General features: G+C 38.6%; 1 protein-coding gene across 1 annotated transcript in view; it reads right to left on the bottom strand.

The window, feature by feature from the left end:
• Positions 1–1,849, bottom strand: part of PRKG2 (protein kinase cGMP-dependent 2) — a 56,979-nt gene extending 55,130 nt beyond the window's left edge. Inside the window, exon 1 of the mRNA XM_053463236.1 lies at positions 1,728–1,849. The gene's annotated coding sequence lies outside the window, so the exon portion shown is untranslated. The remainder of the gene's footprint in view (positions 1–1,727) is intronic.
• Positions 1,850–23,118: the final 21,269 nt, after the last annotated feature.

The raw sequence follows: 23,118 nt of genomic DNA, 5'->3' as shown, positions 1-23,118 counted from the left end.
AATGTTTCAACCGTTGTTATGAAGCTTATGCCCATCATTGTGCAATGTGTAACAGAGCCAAAATACTGTTTATTTTCTTTTTTTGGGAGGGGGTCTACCATCATCATCAGATGGCAAACTCCCTTACTATAGTTTAGACATTAAGGGAGAGACCAATGGTACCACAATGGGCCCTACATAGTCATCATAACTCATCATAGTGGTGCACAAGCCTTGGACTGGTCAAGTCCACATCAGTTTGTCATGCGTAGGGTGCAAGGATGTAACATCTAAATTATATTAAAGCAAGTATGTAATACCGGTATATGGCTGTACACCTGGAGGCCTAATGAAAATATAGTGACCACTGCTGTTTCAGGGCCCTAGTTTGCTTGGATTCCTTACACTATTCAATTTGTATGTCAGCCTACCAGCTTATTAACCTAAATATTACATGGTTCATCACAAAAAACATATACAGTTATGGTAAACCAATTATTGGCACCCTTGAATATTTTGTAGGTTATCTCCTATAAAAAGTGTGTAGTGTAACAGCTTTAGTCTATATACTCCATCTTATGTTAGACACAGAACAGCACAAGATAAAACAATACCCATTTAGAAAAAGAAATGAGAGCGAAAGTATGAAAATGGAAACATTGCAATTAAATACTTTTTGGCATATTAGTTTGAAAAGAAGAGCAAGAATGTCATTACTGTAAAGTTGGACTAACCTGTAATAAATTGCCAGCGCATGTAAGCTCATATGGCTAAAATTAACCAATGATGGCTTTAATCGTTAAAAGGCCACTGTTATTCACTGTTCCTTTTTTACAATGGTGAGGACAAGAGAGCTTTCTGACAGCATCGAAATGCTATTATTGCTAAGCATAACAACTCGTACAAGCCCGCCTCCTAAAACCAAAATAAATCATCAATCACATTCACTGCTCTCAATCACAAAATAAGATGTTCTTTAACAATTATATTCGTTTACTTACTAATAAATCATAAAATGACCTTTTTATTCATTTATTTTGTTTTTCGTTTTTTTACTTCTTCCTCTTAGTGAAAAGTCTGATACAGATTATTTTATACAGGGCAGTTAAAAAGCTAATTTATCATGGAATACAAGGTGATGATTTTTATACTTCTCTCAACTAATCTTCTGAGTGTACAATATTTCTGTTGATAACGTCAATAAAAATGGAGCAATATAGGTAATTACTAAAATGGGGAAGTTCATGCTACAGATCATTTTGTTCAGTACTTTACTGTTCATCGTGCCTTTTCATTGTATGAAAACATGTATTTGACACATAAATATTATATAATAACCCAGATTTGGTTTAAGAAGATTGGTTTAAGGTTCTCAAGTGCAAAATCTGACTATTATCAATTATTGAATAACACAAATGTGGTTTATTAAGGGGGAAAAAACACTTGCACCAGTACATAACTTTTAAATTATTAGACCACTAAGGAACAATTCCTAATATTGACCAATTCCAAAAAAAAAATCCAGAAAAATAATAAAGCATTCAAAGTATGCAGAATTTATTTTCAAAACAGTCGCCTCACCTTAAAAAAATATTAATGTCATTTTAAAATAAAATGAACCGTTTGATAGCTAAACACTTTACAAACGATCTTTGCATTTCATGATTAACCCTTTCACCACCATAAATTATGCACCTGCTTCATAACAGGCTCATAATCAGTAATGCCAAGTGAGTGGAGACACTTACCTCTATTTAAGGTTATGGGTGATCCTACTTTTGTCTTTCTCTCATCAGACCATGAAACTCTTTCACATCGCTCTTCTCCTCTGGGCACAGGTCTGACAAAAAGAGAGAAGTGACACTGTTATGCTCTCCATTCAATAACACAGTGATCTGTAAGTGATAGGAGTCCCTTGGCAGCTGTGACTTCTTCTCCCCCCCCCCACCAATCCACTGCCTGGGTGGTGGGAGGTAGCAGCCCAGGGCGCGGCAGGACACCATTGTCACCCATGGGAGCGAAGTGATTATGTCGCATGGTAGGAGAAAGTGTACTCTGAGCAATTTATCTTACACACAGACAGCACATAAGATGCGAAATGATTTATGTGGAGCAGATCACTAAGGCCCTATACTATCGTTAGCAGCAGTTAGTGGTTTATCTAACAGGGCTCCATTAGTTTTAGGCTGGCATTGAACGAGTCAAGAGGAGGAAGCTGTATGAAGGAGTTGTGTGTGTGTGTGTGATGAATCAAAAAAAGTAAATATATTTATGGTGATTTCAAACCCTATAATTTTCTGTTCATCAGGCAGATGATTATTAATATGTAAAAATAAACTAGAAAATAACCCAAAGGGGTTTCAGAAAAAAGAAAGCTACTGTAAATAATATGAAAGATACAGTGCACTTACAGAACTTGATTGCTAGTGTCTGGGTCAAATAAACTGTTTACATACATGTTCAGACATAGTTTCTCAAATCCTGTGTTTAAGATATTATTGACTGCTACCAGCTAAAGTATCCTCATTTAAGGTGAACAGTCCCACTTTACAACCTAATGTCGTCACTCCTTCTTACCTTTCCTGATAGCCCTCTTTTTTGAGAGCCTAGAATGTTGGGTATGATTGTGTCACGCTGCTCTACATTATTTAAAACTCAATTATTCAAATAAAATACATTCTTCTTCTTCTAAATCTAACTAATACATATTTACCTATATATATATATATAAATAAAAATATATGCAAATTAATAGTATAGCCCCAAGCCCTCTTGCTGAATACCTAATTAAAGGTATATGATTGATTGTGAATTTGCAAGAGAGCTGGTGGGTGGTGGTATAAGATGATGGGTCCAAGTTATGTAAAGTAGTATAACGGCATTTTTAGAGCTGGAGTGGGCTAAATAATAGTTTTACACTTACGCCCGCTAAATTTCTTGTAATCACCATCCACGTGTGGTTTGTGTGCTGCCTGGGGGCTGATAGACACTTGAAGGACGCAGACACAGCACCGCTACAGACTTGCTACGCAGGCAGAACTCAGCACCCCGTGGCGGAGACACACGGAGACAAGACAGTCTGCAACATAGTGGCAGGACTGGAGGTCACTGTCTCGAGACTGGAGGCGGGGGCAAACTAGAAAATGCAAGGCCTCGATGAGAAGATTTCCCAAATATGGCCTTTTAGCCCCCAAACAACCCAACAATGGGGGGGTATCAGTGTACTCAGGAGATGCCACTGAACACATATTAGGGTGTTGTTTGACAGAGAAATATACAAGGAGCTGTAAATTCATATCTACTATCGAATCTGTGTGGAAAAAAAAAAACAAAAAATACTACTGCAAACTTTGATGAAGGCTTGTGGTAAAATGTGTACATAGAAACAGTTAAAATACCAGCATTTGAAATACCCTGAAATAAACTGAACTGACCAGCTTCAAAGATATCCCAAATAGGATATGTGGGCAGAATTTTCCATGTCAAAATTCCAATTTAAAAAATGCCCACTTCCCAAATGTGGCCTTTTAGTTCCCAAATAACCTGACAAACCCATGCATGGGTGGTATCACTGTAGTCAGAAAATGTTCCTGAACACAAATTGGGGTGTTTGTTTGACAGTGACATATACCAGGAGCTGTAAATTCACACCTGAAGTAAAATGTGTGTGGGAAAAAACGCAAAAAAGTTACTATCACAAAGCTTGACAAAGACTAATGGTTGAATTAGTGCATGGAAAGAGTTAAAATACTAGCATTTCAAATACCCGGGGGTGTCTAGGTTTGATGGTGTAAATTGCATTGGACGGCTTCAAAGATGTTCTAAATAGCACATGGAGGCAGAATTACCAGATTTGGAAAAAATGGTTTTGAAATAGCAAAACACTTATTATGTAATTATTGCCCTATAGCGTGCAGAAAAAAACTCATAAAAATATTGGGCAAATAGTAGAATCTTTTTAACAGTTTTTTTCATTAGCTTTTATAGTTGAGTAAAATATATGATACTATCAGACTAATGACATCTAAAGAAAGCCCTTCTTGTCCTGAAAAGAACAATGTATTACTTGTGTGGGTTTAGTAAATGGGAAAGAAGAAAATTACAGCTAAAAACGAGCACCGCAGAAATGTTAAAACAGTCATTGTCACGAAGGATACATCAAATAAAATCAGCCATTGTCATGAAGGGGTTAATTAGCTTTATTTTGTTTACAGGTCTAATTTACAATCATGTTTTGCTTGTTTTAAAGTTTCCACAAAGTCTAGCATGTGTCTATGCATGTATTTATTGAGACAAATCCAGAATCTAAAGTAACAGTATCAACAACAAAAAATGCACTGGTGAAAGTGTTTTCATGCTATCACATGCTATCTTTGTTGTGCACTATAGAAACAGGTAAAATAAAGAATACAGCCGATCGTAATTACATTTTTGTACCTTCTGGGTGATTGTCTTATCTTGGTGTAAAACAACTGAACTACACCAGTAAAATGAGTTATAGCTTTACTTTGTTCCTGAGAGGAAGCATATGATCAACTAACAAGGAAGAAGAGAAGTGAGATATAAAATAGTTACATATTAAAACTACTGTGCGCAATTGTTTATGATATCGTATTGATTCATGTGTGTCCTTATTTGTTGGCATTGCAGTCCACTAAATAATACTTCCTAAATTTCCTCTTCTGTCCCCCTTTTCAGGAGTTTTTATTTTGTATGTGTATAGTGGATATCATCTAAGTGTTCTATGTATGTGTGAACAGCAGAAAATGTGTTAATATTCAGCTTATAAATTGTAAATGTTTCTGGAGATTGGGTCTGCAGACAGGTCTGATGCAAGGATTTTGTTGCCCTAGGCAAAACCTCATTTTGCTGGCCCATTGGCTCCACCCCTTGGATGATGTCCTTGAGGCGGAGTCATGTAAGCACCCACAACACACATGCACACAAACTAATATAAACACCCACACAAACTTTCCCAGATTATCAAAGGCACACCCATACTACCATACTCATGTTCACAGACACATGTTCACACACTAACATAAACATACACACACGCTCGCAAACATACCCAGGAACTCACACTAACTAACCAGACACACATGCTAACATATCCAAATACCCCACACACACTAATATGCAGACACACTTTCACTAGATACCCAAAGACATGTTAACACACAAACATACATACACACTTCCAGTAACATACCCAGATACACATGCTAACATACCCAGAGACCCATACTAACATACCCAAAGACACATGCTAACATACCCAGACACACACATACTAGACAAAGATACGTTCTCACACAAAAAAAACCCTAACTACCCGCACACACAAATAAAAAAAAGACACATCTTCACACGCCCACACACATTTACTAACATACCCAGACAAAGGCACATGTTCACACACTAACATGACCAGACACAAACACACACATACGTACCCAGACAGACACTAGCATACCCAGACACACACTTACATACGCAGGCAGAAACATATTCACACACTAACATACACAGGCAGACATTAGCATACATACTCTGGCAGCCAGTGATATACATACCCAGACAGACACTAACACTAAAATACAGAGACACACATACATACCCATACACACACAAATATACATGCAAGCCTCTGCCATTCTCTCCTCTTGGGGGGAATTATACAATAATGTCAGCTGAGCACCTGCACATGTCTGACCAGAGATCTGTGAAGTGGCAGAACCTATTTCCTCCTTCTGCTACTAATGCCTCTAGCTATACAACCCAACACCCTTCTTGCTTTTTCTAATGATTTGTTGCATTACCTGCTTACCTTGTCCTCAGAAACAATTACTCCCAACACTACAGTTCTCACTGACATGACTGCTAATGCTATATGTTACATTTGGATGTTTACATCCCAAGTGCATTATTTTGCATGATAAACTCCTAACCCCAGCCACTACTCTAACCAAATCACATAAACAAGAGTGTCCCTCTTTGTCTTGAATGTTTGGGAGGCCTGAAGTTGGCGTACTGTTCAGTTTTCCACAAGACAGTCCTGATTTTTGGGCACTATCCCACCATGCTCCTCGCTTTTGAGGGCAATAAGGATTATGGTCCAGTTGGAGAGGTCCTCTTATCTCCCCTGACCATTCCATTGAGCTGTGAAATGTGTGGAAGACCTCCATCCCAGCTCCTATATGACCTATTTGCTACACTTTGCAGCTGAGAACCATCAGTTGTCTCTTTGGGTAAGGTCCTGAAATATTTGGACACTGACAAAATATTTGTTATTTTGGCTGATTACCAAAATAAATTCAAGCTATGGTTAAGTAATTAATATGAGCTTAAAGAGTAGTATCTCAGCTTTATTTGAGGGTGCTCACATCCAAAATGGAGAAAGGGTTTAGCAATTACAGCTCTTTAATATGTATCCCCCTCTTCAAGGGACCAAGAGTAATAGCAGGAATAGTAGAGATAGCAGAAAAATTAGAAGTGGCCAAATCAACTGTTTGCTACATTCCGAGGGGAAAAATGTGGATGATTGTAGGATCCTTTCCATGGTAAAGAAACACCGCTTCACATCATCCAGCCTAGTAAAGCACATTATTCAGGAGGTAGGCATATCATTATCCGGTGCTTCACTTTACGGATGCACAGTGACCCAAAACATACTGTGAAAGCAACTGTCAGGATTCGGCCAGGCGTGGCCGCCACTTTAAGGGGTCTGCCTGGAGTTGATCTCCTCTCTACAGCTTGCTGTTTTGTTAGTGTAACTGTATTTTATATACCTTTCCCTTATAAATCTGAGGATCTCGGTTCCTCTCTCCTCTCCCCATGTCCCGTTTGAGATATCCTATCCTTGCTTAAAGGAGAAGCGCTTGAGGAACTCGGCGCCTCACCCCATCCCCTATGTTCCTTGCCTGGTTCCCTGTCCCTTGTGGCGTCCTGTACCATGTACAGTATCTCACAAAAGTGAGTACCCCCTCACATTTTTGTAAATATTGTATATACACTGAAGAAATTACACTCTTCTGCAATGTAAAGTAGTGAATGTGCAGCTTGTACAACAGTGTAAATGTGCTGTTCCCTCAAAATAACTTAACACACAGCCATTAATGTCTAAACATTGGCAACAAAAGTGAGTACCCCCCCCCGGTGTCATGTGACTCGTTAGTGTTACAAGGTCTCAGGTGTTAATGGGGAGCAGGTGTGTTAAATTTGATGTTATCACTCTCACACTCTCTTATACTGGTCACTGGAAGTCCAACATAGCACTTCATGGCAAAGAACTCTCTAAGGATCTAAAAAAAGATTACCAAGACCCTGAAACTGAGCTGCAGCATGATGGGCAAGACCATACAGCGGTTTCACAGGACAGGTTCCACTCAGAACAGGCCTCGCCATGGTCGCCCAAAGAAGTTGAGTGCATGTGCTCAGCGTCATATCCAGTGGTTGTCGTTGGGAAATAAACGTATGAGTGCTGCCAGCGTTGTTGAAGGCGTGGGGGGGGGTCAGCCTCAGACCATAAGCACACTGCATGGCTGTCGTCCCAGAAGGAAGCCTCTTCTTTTTTTTATGTAACGTTTTGATTAAAGATTTTTTTTTTTGCATGTATAGCAAACTTTGTTACAGAATAAAGAAATGTGTTGGTTAATGACATAGATTTTACAAGGTCAAGGGAACACCGAGATCATTTCATTCTATGTGACCTCGATACTCCGTTTACAGAGTAAATACATCATAATGCCAAAAATACAACACAACATAAAGATTGAATATTTCAAGATAATCAGTTGCGAAGATAAAAGGAACAAAATTATAAGAAAGTGTAAAAGAAAACCAAAGTTGTGTATGCTTTCAGATATTTAAGGATTGATCCTGAACACAAGCATGGATAAATTATATTTCTATGTATATGTGTCATCTTTATTCTAACCCTCAACTTAATGATATTTGATAAAGTATAGCTAGGGATAATGAATTGCTTTTATGAATATGTTATTTATTTATTTTAATCATGCTCCTTTGATGGAAAGTTTTCCCATATTTTACTGAAAGTGCTCATTGTCTGATTGCCCATATGAAAAGCCAATTCCATTTTTCTAGTTTCTCTCATTCTTTTGATGATCAATGGTATGGTTGGAAGCTCCTCCCGAGTTCCATAATTTAGCTAAAAACTGTTTAAAAAGCATAAAAGCTATATTTAGCATAAAAGCTATATTAATCTAAACGGCCGCTGGGTGCTGATGCCGCTACTTTAATACTTTTAAAAAAAAATGTAATATGGCAAGCCGGATCAGCTATTAAATGGAAAAAAAAAGTATTAAAGCAGCGCCAGCCGGCGGCATCAGTACCCAGCGGCCGTATGCGATGGCCGCCAAGTGATGGGAGCAGCGTGAGGAGTGAAAGATGAGTGGGAGGGGGCGGAGCTTTCACCCCTCACGCTGCTCCCATCACTATGCGGCCATCAGACTGCTGGAAAACTAATCTAAACGGCCGATGCGTGCTGATGCCGCCGGCCGGAGCTACTTTAAAACTTTTTTTTGTCATTTAATAGCCGATCCGTCTTGCCATATTACATTTTTTTTTAAAAGTATTAAAGTAGCTCCTGCCAGCGGCATCAGCACGCATCGGCCGTTTAGATTAGTTTTCCAGCAATCTGATGGCTGCAGCGTGAGGGGTGAAAGCTCCGCCCCCTTGCACTCACACTGCTGGAGCACCGGATGTCGTGATGACATCCTGTATACATAGAAAGCAGTCTGCTGCTACTAGGGGGTGGAGGTCTAGACAAAACCCCCCAAAAGTGGAAATAGAAGGTTAGTAAACCAATTTATTTTTGTACAAGCTATATAATATTTTTTTTGTATTCGTTAAAAACAAAAAATAGGTATGTGTGTGTGTGTGTAAGTGTGTCCCCAGTATAACTTCTGTCCTAAATCAGCCCCCCCATGTCATTGCTGTCCCCATTCAGCTCCCCAGTGTCGCCTCTGTCCCCAATCAGCCCCTCGCAGTGTCACCTCTGTTCCCTTTCGACCCCCCATGTCATTGCTGTCCCCATTCAGCTCCCCAGTGTCAGCTCTGTCCACTTTAAGGTATGATCCTGGTAGGGTACTCATATTAGCCTTCACAATTTTCCCATAATCCTCAGCCATAATCCTCAGCCAGTATCATGTTTAACTGGCTGAGCATCAGGGGGACATTAGGTTTTGCTCTTTTTTTTTTACCATCCTTTGTTGCTATTAAATTTACTTATATTTAACCACATTTGAATCATATTTGTATTTTTATAATGAATATGCGTTCAGGAAAAGATGGGCATGTATGGTGGGCTGATTTGTGGCACAACGGGCCACTTCACTTGACTTGCCCCCCAGGCCTTAGGCTGACAGCCCTCCCCTGATAATGCGGATAGATCCCCAAAATCCCTATCTTTGGATCAATTGGAATCTGGATTTTTAGGATTTCACTCATGTGTTTGAATGACACCAGATTTGATATACTTGTGGACAGGACCAAAATATATGTAGATGAGTACCAATTTGGTTGCCTTTCCGCCAACATAAATTCGGCCTTTGGGGATAAAACGTGTGCAATTTCTCAGATGTGTAGTGCCACCTGTAAAGTATTTTAGCATGAAGTTCTGATAGTTTTATACATTTGGTTGGTCCTTTCAGTAAAGCAAATGATTGATCCCATTGTTCGTCATCTATTGTTTCTTCTATTTCTGTTGCCCAATGGTCTAAAAATTTCATTTTGACTGTAAAAGTATCAGTTAACAATACATAAAAGATACTAACCCTTTTATATCTGTTAAATTGTTTAGTTTCGATTCCATAAAAGCAATTTGTATATTAGAAAAAAATATGGAACGCTTCACGAATTTGCGTGTCAAGCCTCTTCTATAGATGATGCACAAGAAAGCCCGCAAACAGTTTGCTGAAGACAAGCAGACTAAGGACATGTATTACTGGAACCATGTCCTGCGGTCCGATGAGACCAAGATTATTTGGTTCAGATGGTGTCCCAGCATGTGTGGCGGCAACCAGGTGAGGATTGTACCTGTTTCCAACATGATAACAACCCCAAACACACCTCCAAGATGACCACTGCCTTGCTAAAGAAGCTGAGGGTAAAGGTGATAGACTGGCCAAGCATGTCTCCAGACCTAAACAGTATTGAGCATCTGTGGGGCATCCTCAAACATCCACCATATCCGTAATGTCGTCATAGAGGAGTGGAAGAGGACTCCAGTGGCAACCTATGAAGCTCTGGTGAACTCCATGCCCAAGAGGGTTAAGGCAGTCCTGGAAAATAATGGTGGCTGCACAAAATAGTGACACTTTGGGCTCAATTTGGACATTTCCACTTAGGAGTGAACTACTTTTGTTGCCAAGGTTTTGACATAACCCCTTAAGGACCAGGCTGTGTTTTACATTTTCTACCTTTTGGGACCCAGGCTGTTTTAACACTTTTGCGGTGCTCGTGTTTAGATGTAATTTTCTCTTCACTCATTTAGTGTACCCAGTCAAGTTATATGTTGTTTTTCCAGGACAAGAAGGGCTTTCTTCAAATACCATTTTTTTGATCAAAATGATTTGATGAAAATGTAAAAAAAAATCTTTTACTCTAAAAAAGGTAATGAAACATCCCGCTAAATAGATTCTACTATTTTTCCTGAGTTTAGATATACCAAATGTTTTTATGTTTTTTGCTTTTTTCTGCAAGTTATTGGGCAATAAGTACATGTAGCGTTTTGCTATTTTAAAACCATTTTTTTCCAAAGCTAGTTATTCTGCCCCATGTGCTATTTCGGTTATCTTTGAAACTGGCCAATGCAATTTACCCCATCAAACCATATATTTTTGAAAACTAGACACCTCAAGGTATTTCAGATCCTGGCATTTTAACCCTTCCCATGCACTAATTCTACTACCACCCTTTGTCAAACTTTGCAGTAGTAATTTATTTTGTGATTTTTATCACTAAGATTGAGCTTCAGGTATGGATTTACAGCTCCTGGTATACATCACTTTCAAACAAGACCTCAATATGTGTTCAGCAACATCTCCAGAATACAGTGATACCCATGCATGGGTTTGTCGGGTTGTTTGGGAGGTAAAACGCCACATTTAGGAAGTGCGCATTTTTTAACTTGGAACTTTTACATCTGCTCCTACTGCTCCCATGTCCTAATAGGGCCATCTTTGAAGCCGGCTAATTATTCCCGTCAAACCATATATTTTTGAAAACTAGACTCCTCAAGGTATTTCAAATGCTAGTATTTTAACTCTTTCCATGCATGAGATTCTATCACCAGCCTTTGCCAAAGTTTGTGGTGGTCATTTTTTTTGTATTTTTTTCACACAAATTGTACTTTGGGTATAAATCTATAGCTCCAGGTATACAGTGGGGCAAAAAAGTATTTAGTCAGCCACCAATTGTGCAAGTTCTCCCACTTACAAAGATGAGAGAGGCCTGTAATCTTCACCATAGGTACACTTCAACTATGAGAGACAGAATGAGACAACAAAGTCCATAAATCACATTGTCTGATTTTTAAAGAATTTATTTGCAAATTATGGTGGAAAATAAGTATTTGGTCAATAACAAAAGTTCATATCAATACTTTGTTATATACCCTGGCAATGACAGAGGTCAAACGTTTTCTGTAAGTCTTCACAAGGTTTTCACACACTGTTGCTGGTATTTTGGACCATTCCTCCATGCAGATCTCCTCTAGAGCAGTGATGTTTTGGGGCTGTCGATGGGCAACACGGACTTTCAACTCCCTCCAAAGGTTTTCTATGGGGTTGAGATCTGGAGACTGGCTAGGGCACTCCAGGACCTTGAAATGCTTCTTACGAAGCCACTCCTTTGTTGCCCGGGCGGTGTGTTTGGGATCATTGTCATGCTAAAAGACCCAGCCATCTTCAATGCCCTTGCTGATGGAAGGAGGTTTTCACTCAAAATCTCACGATACATGACCCCATTCATTCTTTCCTTTACACGGATCAGTTGCCCTGGTCCCTTTGCAGAAAAACAGCCCCAAAGCATGATGTTTCCACCCCTATGCTTCACCGTAGGTATGGTGTTCTTTGGCTGCAACTCAGCATTCTTTCTCCTCCAAACACGACAAGTTGAGTCTCTACCAAAAAGTTCTACCTTGGTTTTATCTGACCATATGACATTCGCCCAATCCTCTTCTGGATCATCCAAATGCTCTCTAGCAAACTTCAGATGGGCCCGGACATGTACTGGCTTAAGCAGGGGGACGCGTCTGGCACTGCATGATTTGAGTCCCTGACGGCGTAGTGTGTTACTGATGGTAGCCTTTGTTACTTTGGTCCCAGCTCTCTGCAGGTCATTCACTAGGTCCCCCCGTGTGGTTCTGGGATTTTTGCTCACCGTTCTTGTGATCATTTTGACACCACGGAGTGAGATCTTGCGTGGAGCCCCAGATCGAGGGAGATTATCAGTGGTCCTGTATGTCTTCCATTTTCGAATAATTGCTTCCACAGTTGATTTCTTCACACCGAGCTGCCTGCCTATTGCAAATTCAGTCTTCCCAGCCTGGTGCAGGTCTACAATTTTGTTTCTGGTGTCTTTCGACAGCTCTTTGGTCTTGGCCATAGTGGGGTTTGGAGTGTGACTGTTTGAGGTTGTGGACAGGTGTCTTTTATACTGATAACAAGTTCAAACAGGTGCCATTAATACAGGTAACGAGTGGAGAAAAGAGGAGACTCTTAAAGAAGATGTTACAGGTCTGTGAGAGCCAGATATCTTGCTTGTTTGTAGGTGACCAAATACTTATTTTACCGAGGAATTTACCAATTAATTCATTAGAAATCCTACAATGTGATTTCCTGTATTCTTTCCCCCCATCCTGTCTCTCATAGTTGAAGTGTACCTATGGTGAAAATTACAGGCCTCTCTCATCTTTTTAAGTGGGAGAACTTGCACAATTGGTGGCTGACTAAATACTTTTTTGCCCCACTGTACTTCACTATCAAACAACACCCCAATGTGTGTTCAGCAACATCTCCCGAGTACAGTGATACTCCCCATGCATGGGTTTGTCTAGTGTTTGGGGTTAAAAAGCCACATATGGGAAGTGCGCTCAGACCATTCATTTTTTTAAAATTAGACACCCCTTGGGTATTTGAATTTTTTTTATTTTAACTCTTTCCATGTCAAGATTTTTGGGATGATACAGCGCTAATTTTAGCACTTGCTCATAATAATAAACTTTTTTTTACAAATTTTATTAATTTATTCTTTTTGGACTTTTTTTACATTTTGCTGGAATTAGTGATTAGAAAGCTGGCCTCCATTGACTTGCATGGTTGATTGCAGTACCTGTATTCAACCTGCAAGTAGAGCCAGAGTTCTCTAGAGGGAGATTCCAACGTTGTTATTTTTTTAACAGTGCGACCGCCATCTTGCTAGTGGCCGCTCTCCGGAGCCGCCAAAGTGCGTCCTTGGGTGAGTGTTCGGTGTCACTGAATGGCTCGTGATCGAGACATTTCAAAAACACCATTGAAGTTAGGGGGTGATCCTTTAAAATGGGCGTCCGCCGTCATACAGTGTTTGGTGGATGTTGATGCCCACGGGGAGGGGCCAGTCATGGCCCATGATGCCGATCTCGGTGTTGCTGAATGCCTCGACAACGGTTAATCGTAGATCACTTTCTAAGCTCGTTTAATGAAATGACGTGTCAGGCACGTCATTGGTCGTTAAGTTTTTTGTGACGTACCTGACCTGTCAATGGACGTTTAGGGTTTAATGGCTGTGTGTTGAGTTATTTTGAGGGGACAGCAAATTTACACTGTTATACAGGCTGCACACTCACTACTTTACAATGTAGCAGAGTGTCATTTATTCAGTATTACATGAAAAGATAAAATAAAATATTTACAAAAATGTGAGGGGTGTACTCACTTTTGTGAGATAATGTATGTTTTTATTGGTTATGTTTAGAATCCGTGTTCTGTGTATTTATTTTCAGCTGTGTTGGTTTTGCTATATCCATGCCTCCCTCACCTGAATCCTATGTCATTACCACACCTGGCCTAATAAACAGGCTTCATATCCCTGCCTCTCGGTAACAAAGGTGAGAGTTCATTAAGTTGCTTTGGAGCTATAGTTCATGTCTGTCTCTTGGCTTTACCATTTTGCCTGTCTGTTACCTTTTTTGACCTGGACTGCCTATTGGATTTACCCCTTTTGCTTGCTACCTGTCCCAGACCCTTTTGGATTCTTACCTGGACTAGTCTAACTTTGTACTCCCCAGCTGTCTGCTTACTTTAATATACCTATATTCAAACATTCAGCTTTTGTCTCATTTGTGAAGTGTGTGTCTATCACTGTGTGCGTTCTTACACTCCTACGCTCGGGACTCCAACATCCAGTAAGGGCTGAGATATGATGAGCCTGACGGCAACCCATGCATTTCACTTGCTGAAGACAAACCTTAAGGCAGAAAGACCGACAACTGAAGAGGGCTACAGGCTTGGCAAGTCATCACAAAGGAAGAACCACAGTTTTTGGTCATGTTCATGCATGTCACATTTAAAGCAGTAATTGACTGCAAAGGATTCTTGACAAAGTTTTAAGAATTAACATTTTACTTATGATTGTCTTGATTTGTCCAAATACATTTAAGCCCCTGAAATAAAGGAATTGTATATAAAAATGGTTGTGATTCCTAAATGTTTTATACAATATTTTTGGTTCATTTCATTTTGTTTCATTTCAAATCCATTGTGGTGGCGTACAGGGTCAAAATTATGAAAATTGTCTCAGTGTCCAAATATTTCTGGACCTACCTTTACAAACAAAGTTGTCCCAGATGGACACCTGAAATGTTTTGTGTTTTTAATCATCTTGTAAAATGCTTAGGATGATCAGCTTTCCTGTTTATTAGTGGACCTTTATAAAGCGAATATTAACAGGATTTACCTCTGGGATGACAATTGCAAATTACTGAGGTATTTTTCTGTATTTTCCTGAATAATTTTTTAATTCTGTTAAATTTGGCCGTTATACCATTTAGAACATTTGGGATTACATGTTAATTCAACTGAATTCTTTGAAATGGCTGCTCTAAAGATCTTAAATAAAAAATAATGCATATAAAAGGCTGTAGATGTAGAAAATTATAGAAAGAACCCATTATTTAACACTAACAGTTTTCCAGGAGACCAAATGTTTTGTATCAATTGCATATTAAATAGTGGAAATTTTAATCCTCTATATTAAGAAAATTATACAATAAATAAAGATTATATTGCCAACAATCTATTCAATTACATAAGACCGAATTAAAAAACTAATACAATCAAAAATGTGTTGCATATGTTTTCTGACTTTTCCTAATTAAGTTCAAGTGGTAAGTGTCAGGATTTTAATATTCTTTCTATATTTTATCCTTAGTTGGCTATGGCAGTTTTTGCAGCATGTGCATTTTATTTCTAGGAAATGACGTACCTACTTAATTATTTAATAAACTTTAACACAAGGTTTGAATAAACTGAATTTTATAATTCAATGAGAATAAGTATGCACAATCTCTGTCACCCTAGTGTCTAGAAAGCATGTGTGGCTCGGGGCAGCTTCATGTCCCTTGCCCTTACTGTCCTTTTCTATTTGGTTTTATGGTAATCTAAGGTAAAACAGGGAGGTGCACACACCAAAACTATCTTACAAAATTACAAAAACAAAGTAACAATGGACAGAATGTACCTAAAAAGAGTACTTACACCAACAGGCATATAAAAAAGTAACATAAAAAAGGGAAAACCAGTGACAAGAGAGCTGCACCGTCGAGATCCCCCAACGTTTTGGTGAGGTGCCTTTTTCAATGGCCGGGAAGCATCGGGGAGTGATCAGTGGTATGGTAAATAAAGCCTGTTTTTTACACAAACATTAATAATAATATTGCAAACCTTATTGTACATAAAATTTCTGATGAACAGCATTTACTGACTATTAAGCTATAGATTTGGTGGACACATAGTATAGCAGTGACCATTGATAAAGTGTAAGCAAAAGTCCAAGTTATTTTGCTTCTATTTTAATGACAGACTTTCCTACAGACCATAATCTGCAATCCATAATTCAGAACAGAATCATGTATTACAAGTAAATTGTTCTACTGGGATGGCTGTGATCAGTAATGAAGGTGCAACAATATATTAAAAAATAATACTAGCACAACTGGCAGAGTACATAACAATGTGCCACGGGTTGTAACTAAACTATAAATGTAACTTTCTATGTCCCCTGTCACTGGTGCTGTGTGAAACATGATAACACATCACTTTGCTTCCCTAAGTCATAAGGTTACATAATAAAGGTTTAAGGACACGTTTTAGTAGCAAAATTAGATGGCACACAAATCAATGTTTTTATATTGTTATTTTTTATTATTTTAGTGCAACAGATATTCTCCTAAATTATGTTTTTCTACTTCCCTAGTTACTGGAAGGCCCAATCAAGAGCCTTTAAATTTGCAAGAACCAATATTTTCCTTGAAGCTTATCTAGGCCTGTGTAGGAAGTAGACACAGTTTATAGGGACATTATAATATAATTGGTACTATAGTTAAATAATAATCTTGCCAGAGCTTTATCATAAAAATGATTCTTGTGGAATACATAAATGAATAGATACACTGCCATTGTATCACACTTGCAAATTAATGGAGAGATTAATCACAATATCATGCATTTGCGTCCTCCATTGCCCCAAATGCATGAAATTTGGTTTGGTTAACTCAACTTCTGCCTGCCATTACTCAAACACGTGAATATTTACCATCATCCAACTCCTTTTCTGGCTCACACAAGAGTTCCAGGAGGTTTTATTGGATTTGAATTTGAGCCATTGCCTAATTGCCTGATTCTAGCAACTAAGACTGCTGCGAGTAGGCTGTTCTCGGAGGGGCAGTGCGCTGTAGGTTCTCTGAACTAGACAAGAAAGCCCTGCTCATCTAAATAGCATTAAAGGGACACTGTTCCAAGTAGGATGTTCAACAAAGAATAGATATTAAAGTTCATTTTAGGGGGAAAATAACCACTTACCTTTAGGTGCTCTTATCAATGGGATGTTAACCTTACCCCATAGCATTTGCCAAGTTTATCACTTGACAGTACATATGTTAGCTAAAACACATCTCTTGCACTGCAAATAGTCGGGGGATGGGAAAGGGGATAATGCATATTGGGGATTCTGCAACCCAAACATAAATTTAAAGGAACCACTCTTTATCAAATACATTAAAGAACAAAAAATGGCTGGATGATCCATTCAAATTGAGAAAAGCAAATTCACTCTTTAGTAAATTCGGACTATTGAATAGAAAATAGTTTTTCTCATTGACTAAATGCAAAGGGAATTCCTTTGCATTTAGGATAAGATATATTACCGGGTATGTAAATTGAATTCAGGCTGTTGAAATGTTGCGAAAAATGTGCTAAAAAATAAATAGGATTTTTGGCAGTCAACTAATCCAATGGGAAAAAAATGGTGTTATCTGCTCTGAAGAGCTGTACTAACTCTTGTGAAAAATATATGTGTTCTTCTATACAGCAGATTGCCTTTTAAACCTCTTTACGTATGTAACTGTATATCTTGTTTTAAAATTGTAGAAGATGAATAGGTCAGGGGGCATTGTAAAGAAATACATAAAGGTTAGGTTTTCAAAGAATGCAACAACATCTGGAGGTTTGGGTAGAGCATAATGGTTTGGTCAAGGCATTCCAGAGATGTAGTAAAGGAAGGCTTTAATGCGGGGAGGTAGTGTTTTTGTATTTCTGTATTATGTGCTTCTGATTTTTTTTATCGAAACAAAATTCTGTTGTTTAGTATTAATATCTAATTTTTTAGGCTTCTGGGAAACACAATTTGGTGTCCATCTAAAGGTTAAGTTGATGTCAGAAATTAGTGCATGTAGAGTCATCGAACAGCTGAACTCATCAAATTTTTATGATACTCTGACATTAAAGAGTAAGAGGTGGAATTCTATGCAGTTTTTCTGTGTCAATTGTTACCATCTGCTATTGCTTTTGTCTGCACATTTTCCAAAGCCTGATGAAAATCCCAAAGGCAGTGGACTACCAGGCCTAGATGACCATGCAGCTTATGTGTTTAAATTGGTCACTTTTGTGTATAACCTCAGTGTACAGTGCTGTGAACCTGTTGGCACTATATAAATAAAAGGCCAAGGTAATCGATGCTAAGCCTAGATATACTAGTTCCCTATACCCCGCAGAATAAAATACTCATAATTCATTAACCCCTCAGTGACTCAGGACATAATATTCCTATTGTTTATGTCCTGGGTCCTCCAGTGCCACTCTGCTGTAGCGGTCACCAGTGGAGTAGCTGATGTTGGCATCAGCCCATCAGGGGTTCTTCCACACAAGTGATCATGTTTTTTATTAAACTAATCATGTGCACATAAACCTTCAATGTTCAAAGGCAATATTAAAAACATTGGCTTTGTCTGTGTTCTCTTCCCCTCACCGTCACAAGCTGGGTGAGATTTATCCCTAGTGATCAAATATACTGATTTTTTTTTACCCTTAAGGGTTCATTTTAAATTTAGTAATAATAATTATAATAACAGTATCATTATTATTATTATTATTATTATTATTATATTAGTAAGTTATGGTTACTTAGCAAGACATTTTAGTGTCATGTTAGGGCTACGTAGTATATGATCAGACTAATTGTGGCTTAGTAGATCATTTTTTTTTTTTATTATTATTATTATTATTATTATTATTATTAAGGAGCTCCTACTTGATTCTCCTGAGGAAGCTACAGATTGATTGGCGAAATGCATTGAGAAGAACCACAGAATCATTGGACATTTGCCATTATCGTTTTGGACTCTTTTATTCATTGAGCGAGTTTGCATAACGTTGTTGTGCCAAAGTTATTTGTAAGTGCATTTCTATTTCTCCTTTTCTTTATATGAAGATACTGCACGATTTTGGCACTTATTCTTCACAGATTTTAAAAAGTTATTAAAGATACTTTTACTGAATCCTTGACGGGCCTGACTAACTTCATTCGTTTGTGAGTTATATTCGCACACAACTGAGTGTTATTTAGCAATGTTTATTTTTTTCTCCCGCATGCACATTCGCCCCGTTGTTTGTTGACTGTATATAAGGAGAAACATGAGATTATAATGTAATCATATTCTGAATTAGAAACTATAACACTTTCACACTTAGGTGCAGACTTGTGCAAGGGGCAGGCAGCATAGTATGGCTTGTACAATGGCAATAAGTGTTGCCTCAGAAAAAATGGCTACATGTTGGTGCCCCACTTTCCTGTTCACCTCCTGCAATTTAAAAAGTTCATACACAATTTAAAATACATATATTTATTTTTCATTAAATGTGAAACACTACTTCCATGACCCTCAGCCACAATGAGGAGAATTATAGTGTACGGAACTGGGTGCACCTGAGTTGCATGAACAGTTTTATATTTCTGTAAATGTGTATTTTCTCCCTAGATTGTTTCTTTTGTATATTTGAGTAATTTAGCCCCAATCTTATATGTCTACCCTTTAGTATGCTGTGTACATATATATTTACAGCTTTGCTAAAAACTAGCATATTAAATATTAGAAATCATGTGCACTTTTTCATCCCATTGTTTTCTCTTTCTTCTCTCTCCCACTTACTTTCTTTGTGATCTCCCCCTTTTTTCTCTCTTTCTCCTGCCTACTGCTGCTACTTCATACTGTGTGCCATGGGGTAAAGTTACTGCAACAGGAGAGCAAGAGTTTAGGGGCAGGATGCTGATACTCCATAATGTGTGCAGTTAGGGTGTGTGTGTGTGTGAGGCTGCTCATTTTTAGTGTGCATGAGAAAAGGGAAGGGTAGGAGTGCTGAAGGCTGCTCTGCATCAATAGCAGGTGCATAGTGTTGAGGAAGCACTAAAGCAGAGGCCTGAAGTGACAGACCTTGTCACTTTATTACGCCACGAGATGAGAAAACTAAGAGATGGGGAGAAAGCGATGTAAGGGCTGTGTATATGTGTGTGTGTTTGTAAGCTGGTGCGTGTATGTATGGGCAGTGTGCGTGTAAGAGCAGTGTATGTGTAAGAGCACTGTATGTGTAAGAGCAGTGTAGGTATTTGTGTGTTTGTAAGCTGGTTTGTGTATATGTGTGTGTAAAGGCAGGGAGGTGTGAGGGCAGTCTATGTGAATACACGTGTGTATTGACAGGTTTGTGTATGTGTATACGTTTGTTTATGGACACGTGTGTGTAAAGGCAGTGTATATGGGCAGGTGTGTGTAAGAGCAGTGTAAAAGAGGCGAGTAGGAGTGCTGAAGGCTGTTTATTCACACCATACACAGCACACACTACTATTCTGCAGCCCCAACATCCCCACAGTGTGGATGAGCCTCCTGCACTTCAACTCATTCCTATTGACTGCAGCACCTTCACCTTGTGACTCACCGAGCATGACCAACAATTCCCATGGTCACATGGCTATTATAGATAGAACTGCACATTCAAGAGACGAAGAATCAGGGCGGAAGCTAGTTGACATACCTTTATTAAAAAAAATAATGACAAACGACAAATATGCCAAAACAGGATCCAGAAACATAAACGTAGAACCAAGAGGTCAGGAGCCAGAACAGGTATTCACCTGGTAGTCACACAGGAACGGGGAGGACTCGTATTTGGGAACAGGCAAGGATCAGGAGTCAGGAAATGGGAACGTCAGCCAGGCCGGGTCATACACAGGAATCAGTGGTCAAAAAATCACTAATCAGGTCTGAAACCATGAAAGGACAATTAGCTACTGAAGCAGCTCAGCAATTAAAGACACAACCTAAAGGACGAGGAGGGGTTAACAGGGTTCAGAGGCATTAAGAGAAAGTGGGTGCGACCTAGCAAACTGAAAACCATGAGGAAAACCATGCAGGTAGGCCAAAGTCCTGACACAGCTAAGCAGTTAATAGGAGAGGTGAAAACCCTGACAAATGTCCCCTTTAAGATGTCATCAATACACCAAATATTGTTAGTAAAAAAAATGTGTATAGCATCTTCCTATTTAAAATTAATATTTTGAATATCGTATTGCTATCCTTGGTATTTTTTTAATGGAGGTAATATATAAGAGATATGACAGGTTAATAACCAGTCACATAGTTTATTTACAATTATCACAATTCGGGAGCTGTAAATCAATATGCAAATTACAGCAAGGGCCATTTTGTGGTTGTGTGGGCTATGGTGGGCTTAGCTTTCTTAATCTTAAACTTTACAACATAGCCAAGCTTTGCCAAATAGCAAAAGATTTGATTTCACAGTCCAATTTTTTTACTGACCGGGAAAGTTATCATATTTGGATGTCAGATACTTATGAAAACATGTCAGATTAGCTAAATTCCATAATAAACAGTCATTTTTGTTTTTGCCTATATTGTTGAATAAAGAATTCCAGCAGGCTCAGGCTGAACTTTTCAATCCAGATACAGGAGAAATTTACACCATACCAAACCAGCATATAGATCTAAATTGTCTATGTTTCAACTGTATAGTGTCCTTACCCCTTCAATAAAATACCAGACAGGAGATGGTGGCTTAGGGTGACTGCCTGACAATGTAGTAGGGCTACTTATGGGGCAAAGTTTTTAATAGTCTTCCATCTATTTTCACAAAACCCTCTATAGGGTTCAGAGCCTTTGGTCTCAACTTACCTTTTTGTGAAAAAAAAACCTACAATATGAACGTCTCCACCAATCTACCCAAAAATCTATGACCCACCAGGCCTTACCCACTTTAACACTGGGCTTTTAGATTCCTCTATTATGTTGGGTATAAAATGTATTTTGATCATCTGGCTAGACATATCTTCACCAAGTCTGAATTTATGGAAATCTATAATGCTACATTATCTATACCTAGAATGGCCTCTTGCTTCATTGGATAAAGAGAAAACCGGGATTTATTTTCTCTGTATGGAAACCATTTATTCAAACTTTACCAACATGGCAAAAAGACTGCAAACTAGCCACCTTTCAAGACACATAATGGAGATGCTGACAGAAACCAAACCTCTGATTGAATTGGCTGAAGCAGCTTATTGAATTGGCTGACAGCTTATTTTATACTTGAGTGAGGCATGAGACACATCCCTCCATCGCGTTATAGACATTTTTACTATTAATACAATCTGGCCATATCTGTTCTGCTTGTTTTGTTGCACTTCTCTTTTTTGTGTTATGGTGCTAGCTGTTGTTGCAGGGCCGCCATCGGGGGATACGACCATTACCAGTGTAATGAGAGATCAGGTAGTGGCACGCACTGCATGGAATGAGTACATTATGTACACATTCCATGCAGTGCTTGCCACTGTCTCATAAATCTAACAGCTATTGATTTTTCTGTGCCCTCTATTTCATACTCATGTCATCTTCTAAGGGCCAGGCACATCTAGGCCATTGTTGGTTTCGTAATACCAGAAGTCTACAAGTGACATAATTGCTGTCATGGAAACATGTATTATTTTGTTGTGTATCAGTGGCTTCATACCTTAAAATACATTTTCAAAAATTATGGAAAAAACAACAATATATAAGAAGGAGCAATACATTTTCTATGGTTGCACAGGCTTTAAGAAACAACACAAACAATATATGAAAGTGAGTGGTACAGTATACTGTATATTTGGTTGGGTATTAACAGTATCCGTTTGATTTGAAAGTGTACAAAATATTAACAGCTGTGAAAACATGACTCCTGTGTTTAGCTGAATGGGGTTCTTTCACACAGTTCATTCCGTTGAGTAGAGCAGAAGCATTAATGGTTTCATGCTGTTGGGATACATCAAACTGTAGCCTTAGAATATTTCTGTAAGAAACATATGATGGAAACCCAAGATTAGCGAGGTCAATTTTTAAAGGTACTCAGTGGTAGAGCGTTTTATTTTTAAAGGGTCTTCTTGCCTTGTAAATTTTAAATATTAGTTTAAAGAACTTCCTTAGCAGAGCCATTTGAAACCATATTGATGCATTTATATGAATAGTTTTTTCTTCCGGAACGTGTATGAGCTGTTTTCCCAGAGGTAGGCATCTAACCACAGTGAGACATGTGG

Source organism: Spea bombifrons, chromosome 1 (genome assembly GCF_027358695.1).
Source record: "Spea bombifrons isolate aSpeBom1 chromosome 1, aSpeBom1.2.pri, whole genome shotgun sequence".
In the NCBI taxonomy this organism is placed as follows: domain Eukaryota; kingdom Metazoa; phylum Chordata; class Amphibia; order Anura; family Pelobatidae; genus Spea; species Spea bombifrons.
This window is presented reverse-complemented; position numbering and strand designations above follow the sequence as displayed.